Below are 6,187 nucleotides of genomic sequence, written 5' to 3' on the forward strand. Positions count from 1 at the left end.
GACAGATCCTTCTTTGATCCCTTCAAACTCACTTGGTGTCAACCACCCCAGGGAGTCTATATTTCCAGAGATTTCCAGAGGGATTTTGGGATTCTCCTTGAGGATCTGGGTGGTAATTTGCTGAAAGCTTCCATGATATCCTTGAATGGTGGGTGGCAGGGACCTTGGACTGCATTGTGTGTCCTCTCCCTGCACGTGAATCATGGGAGCACATTGGTTTATCAAAGAGTTCTAGGAAATGAGCATTCTAGAGTGCCACTGGAAGAAAGTGGAAAGTACACCTAATCAAACATGGGTAAAAGGCCATGTTTAGGATTTTTCATGGTAATCAGGATGGTAAAATGTCAAAAAAATTGCTTTTATTGTATCTACTAAACTTCTTTTGGTAGTCCTGTTTAAGGTAACCCTACAGGGAAAATATCAGCCTTTCAAGGTAAACCAGATTAGGAATCCAAAGTCATGCAGGTCAATATTACTTTTATTATAAGGTTATGGTAACAGAATCTTGTAAGGATGCAGTGGCTCAGTGGCTAAGACGCTGAGCTTGTCAATCAGAAAGGGCAGCAGTTTGGTGGTTTGAATCCCTAGCTCCGCGTAACAGAGTGAGCTCCCGTTACTTGTCCCAGCTTCTGCCAACCTAGCAGTTCGAAAGCAAGTAAAAATGCAAGTAGAAAAATAGGGACCACTTTGGTGGGAAGGTAGCAGCGTTCCATGCGCCTTCGGTGTTTAGTCATGCCATCCACATGACCATGGAGGTATCTTTGGACAGCGCTGGCTCTTTGGCTTTGTAATGGGATGAGCACTGCCCCCTAGAGCCAGAAACGACTAGCACGTATGTGCAAGGGGAACCTTTACCTTTATCTTACAAGTATGAATGCACTCATTCCCCCCCCCCCCACATCTTTGTGAGAACCAGGAATGGTCTTGTTTAAGATGTTTTTTTCAGGTTACCGTTCTGCCATGGACTTGGGTTTTTAAATATGTCTATCATCTTGGTAATGCCCATTCCTCCTGTTCCTTCTGCCTTTCTGTTACAGGAACATTTACAAGGCCGCTATACATATTAATGTTACTATCTTTCAGAGAAAGTTGCTCAAATCCATTTGTGCTCAGTTGTTCTCAGAGTGCATGACTTTTGCAGCCAGTCGAGTAGATCTGAGATAAGCCAGAGATAATTTACACTCTGTTCAGGTTTTAGTGGTCATGAATGGTATACCCTCCTTTCCCTTCAAAATGGCTTTTGTTCCTTCTTCTTGAATCAAAGAGCACGAGTGCACCACACAGCTTCTTTGCAACCGACAATCAAAGTTTAAACAGAGTTCATTTCACTCTATGTAACTGCATCCTTGCAAGTGCCCAGAATATTGGGAGCTTTGGATTCTTGGATTCTTAGTTGGTACCTTGATTTATCAAGAAGCTCTGGGAGATTAAAATCCTGGGGTGCCCCTGGAAGAATAATGAAGAGAACATCTGATCAAACAAGGGTAAAAGCCCATATTTAGTGTTATCTCATGGCAATGGAGCTGAAGAAAGGTCAGTCTTTCTTCAGCCTTATTGCATCTGCCAATCATCATTCAGCAGCTTTGTTTAAGGTAACACAGTTCCTACTGGGGAAAGAATACCCTACAGGAACCCCTGCGGGACCACTCTAAAGCAATTTTTTTTACTACCGGTTCTGTGGGCGTGGCTTGGTGGGCGGGGGAAGGATACTGTCAAACCTCCATTCAGAGGTGGGATTTGCCGGTTCTCCATACTACTCAAAATTTCCACTACCGGTTCTCCAGAACTGGTCAGAACCCACTGAATACCACCTCCGCTCTAAAGAATATTCTAATGAACAACTGGATAACATTACTCAAATCCATTTGGGATGGTACTCGATGTGGAGAAATCCAAATGAGGGAAAGAATTTTTTAGGATTATCTGGGATAAATTTGAGGCCGTGATTCTTACGAAGGGGGATCAGGTCTTTCAAACAGTTCAGCTGCCTGCCTATTAGAGGGCAGGTCTTTCTTAGGTTACCAAGGCTGTCTGAGAGGGGGAAGGTCAAAAAGTTGGGTCAGCTTCTTTTAGAGAGTGGATGTTCTCCTTGGACCTGAAGGCAGCAGTGCTATGACAATGATTTTGAGGCTCTCTAAGATTTAAGGCTTGGATAATGTTTACAAGGCTTTACCAGAGGTGGTATTCAGCAGGTTCTGACCAGTTCTGGAGAACTGGTAGTGGGAATTTTGAGTAGATCAGAGAACCGGCAAATACCACCTCTGACTGGCCCTGCCCCCATCTATTCTCTGCCTCCAGAGTCCCAGCTGATTGGCTGGGTCTTCTTTAGTTGCCTTGCACAGGAGAACGGAGCTGGAAAGCAGGTTAGTGGTGGGGGAGAGAATGAGGATTTTGCAGCAACCTTCTCCTGCCATATGAAGCCACCCCCACCAAGCCATGCCCACAGAACCCGCAGTAAAAAAATTTGAATCCCACCACTGGCTTTAACAGAAATATCAAATGACATTTCCTTAACAGGTTCATCTAATAATTCTGCAGAAATCCAAGCAGAAGGCCATTAAGATTTCTAAATTTGAATTTGGGGTTTCTGCTGTTATCAGGTGCAATATTTTTTTCTGAAGTTAATTCACAAGCAAACAACTTCAGCAGAAATTGTTAATGGTAAGGAAAGTGCTGGTTTTTTGGAACACACACCAAAAGAATCTGGGTAACTCCAGAAATAATGAAAATTTTTAGAAAATATTGGAAAATGAACATTCCTTTCTTTGGAAGCAATGGAAACTCAATGTAAAAGTGATGTGTTTAAGGAGGAACAAAAACCAATCTCATATGAAGGGGCAGGTGAACCTGTAACAGATCCCCAGCAAAATTTGAACATCAAGTTTTATTTCCCTAGATTCGATACAGTCATCAATTCTGTAGATGAGAGATTTGTACAGATGCAGACCATTAATTCTGTGTTCAGTTCAGTTTATAATTTGCTCTAGAAGTCAGAACAGAATGTAATGGACTGCTGCATACAACTGTAATCATCTTTAAAGCATGGAGAATTTGGGAGCTGTTGATTTACTGTATGCAAAAAATTCTATCGAGGAGAGTTCCAAGATGTTTACCATCATTAGAACCTTTGCATTTCATATGCAAAAACAAATTAATGGACAGTTACCCAAGCAATTCCTAGTACAATGAGAAGAGAAGAGAGGACAACCACATTATACAACTGTAACAAAACGTTAAGAAAACAAAACCTTGTTTCACTTTAGCTATACAAAAGGTAAGTTTCATCTTTTCATTGACATTAAGTTTAATCAATTTGTTGCCTATTTATACAATAAATATACAGTACAAAATTAAAACTGAGTAATGGACCTTATGTTCTAAATTAGACAAAGAAATACAGGTTTGGTTGTCCAGAGAAAACATGGTTTTACTATTTATTGTTATTGTAGCAGTATTATAATTATTATTATGGTTCAGCCAGATGTTTAGACTGGATTTGGCATTTTATCCCTCTTTCACATCTTTCACAAAGACATTGGATAGGCAGATGTATTTAATAATACATTTAATAATTTAATAATCCTCAGAATATTTGTGACATAGGCTAATCTTGTAGCCTATAGGTTAAATTGTATTACGGTATGTATTAACGTGCACAGTCTTTTGTGAAAATCAAAAGAAAGGGTACACCAAACAGCTAATGACCCTAATTTCCAACCTTTGACTGCAGATAATCAATTTCCAGAAAAATAATGAGAAAAATTGTCTTGTGTGTTCTTGCTGTAATGCTTTGGTCACAAGGTAAGTTACCACTCATGATCATTCAATGCTGACCCTTCTTCTTTTACAAATGCAGTCCCTTTCTCTTAAAGCTAAGAAGAAGGCTGAGAACAAATTCATAGCCTAACTCAAATACATTTTCAACATATCAATGTTACTATAGGTTTTTATTCTATTTTCTAAGTTAGGGCCCATGTCAGGGCACTGGGGAAACTGCAGATGGTGAGATGCAAGCAAGATTATATAGGTAGTCCTTGACCTATGAGCACAATCAACCCCAACATTTTTGTTGCTAAGTGAGACAGTTGTTAAGTGAGTTTTGCCCTATTTTATGACCTTTCTTGCCACAGTTGTTAACTGAGTCACTACAGTTATTAAGTTAGTTACAAGGTTGTTGAATGCATCTGGCTTCCCCAATTGAGATTTCGCTTGGTCAGAGGTTCGCAAAAAGTGACCCCAGGACACTGCACCATCATAAATATGAGTTGTCAAGCATCTGAATTTTGATCATGTGACCCCAATGCTGCAATGGTCATAAAAAAGGGTGAAAAACCACTTTTTTCCATGCAGTTGTAACTTCAAATGGACACTGAACGAACTGTTGTAAGCCAAGGGCTACCTGTATCGGTTTACAGGTAGTCCTTGACTTACAATCATAAACTTGAAATCATGAACTTGAAATTATGGTGATAAGTCATTGCAGTCAAAAGTCAAGGCAACCATTTATTTAGAAGCAATTTTCCAGCCTTTTTTATGGCTATTGTTAAGCAAACACAGTGGTTGTTGGTGTTTTTTTTTTTTGTAAATTTTATTTGAGTTTTCACAAAAGGAAAAGAAATACAAATAAAACATCTTTTTAAACATCCCCCCCATCGGTTCATTTCTTTTTTAACCCCCATACCATTCTCTCCCTCATTTTCATTTTCTCCTCCTCCTCCCCCCCCCTTTAATTTTCTCAATTTTATTTTATTTATTTCATCTCAATTCAAATCATTATATTTATATTTTTTGTCTGTCCTGTTTCAATTGTCTATTATCTTTCCTCATTAAACAAAATTTCTCCTGTAGTTGCTGATTGGAGTATGACGCCTTTATATCTTTCCCCTAAAATTATAACACTCAATATAGTACATAGCTTCCATTCAGATTCTGCTTGGTACATTCTTAAACTACACACTGTATTCTTAAAAAAAGAAAAAAATTATAAATGTATAATATAATATAATTAAAACAACATCCCATTCCAATTCAATTCTATCATTAATATTAATATTCATTAAAGTCTTAACATTTTTCACATTACTTTTCAATTAAATATCATACTTCTATGGGAACAATTATAAACTTTCCATAGTTAATTCCCCCCCTTCACTTATATTTTATAAAACATTGACTAATTAAAATGTTCCCATTCCTTCCTAATTCAATTTTCTCATTTATTTTATTGCATTTATTTTATTCACAAACATTTCACTAAATTACACTAACTATTTTATCCCTCATTCTAATCATATGTTGTTTCCAATTTTCTAAAGTTATTTCTATTACAAATATAACAATACAATCTTATGTACCTTTACAGAATCCCTTTTTCAGTTAGATTTTCACCCATTATCTCTAAATAAGTCCTGTTTCTTTATATCTTGCTCCGGACCTTTGTAACTTATTTTCCTTTCCTTCTTCCCTCTCTTCTTCTCTCTCCCCTTTTTACCCCTTTGTCTCTCTACCTCTATTTCCCTCTTCTGTATTCCCCTTTTCTGTTGCTTTCCAGCATTATACTTATTTTTCAAATTATTTTTCTTTTCTTTGGTTGTTTTTTTAAGTCTTAAATTCTCCATTCTCTTTCCTCCCTTTCCTTTTTCTTCCCCACATAGAGTTACTTGTTCATTAAAGATGGCTTCTTCTTTGTCCCAGTCTTCTTGTTTTGCAGTCTTTTCTTGTTGTTTCTCATAGTTCCAGATCTCCATTTCTAAGAATTGAAAAACGAAGCCAAAAGAGCCCTTCCCTTCTTGTGCATCTTCTTTGTACTTTTTAAGTTCCATTTTCAATTCATCCAGAAGTGATGCCATTGTAAAAATTTTAAACAACCACCCAATTGGTTTTAGTCATTCAAATATAATAACCAAGAATCCAAAAGTCAACAAGCAATCCAAATACACACAAGCTGTTTCTTTTTACACTTTCTTTTTTTTCATTTTCTCTTCCTGGGGTTACTATTTAGTTGCAAAGTTTCAGTTAAAATGTATCTTTTAGAAGTCTTATTGAAATTTTACTTTAGATTCTTTTAAAGTCCAGGCAGTCTCCTCCCTCTTCCAGATCCTGCCCTTATTCTTTTTCTCTCCCTTCCTGCTTATACAAGAAAAAGTTTTTAATGTCCAGAAATCTTTATTGTCCCTTTGGCATTTAG

The sequence above is a fragment of the Notechis scutatus genome, chromosome 1 (assembly GCF_049901735.1).
Source record: "Notechis scutatus isolate UNSWTSFEM ecotype Mainland chromosome 1, rNotScu1.2, whole genome shotgun sequence".
Taxonomy (NCBI): domain Eukaryota; kingdom Metazoa; phylum Chordata; class Lepidosauria; order Squamata; family Elapidae; genus Notechis; species Notechis scutatus.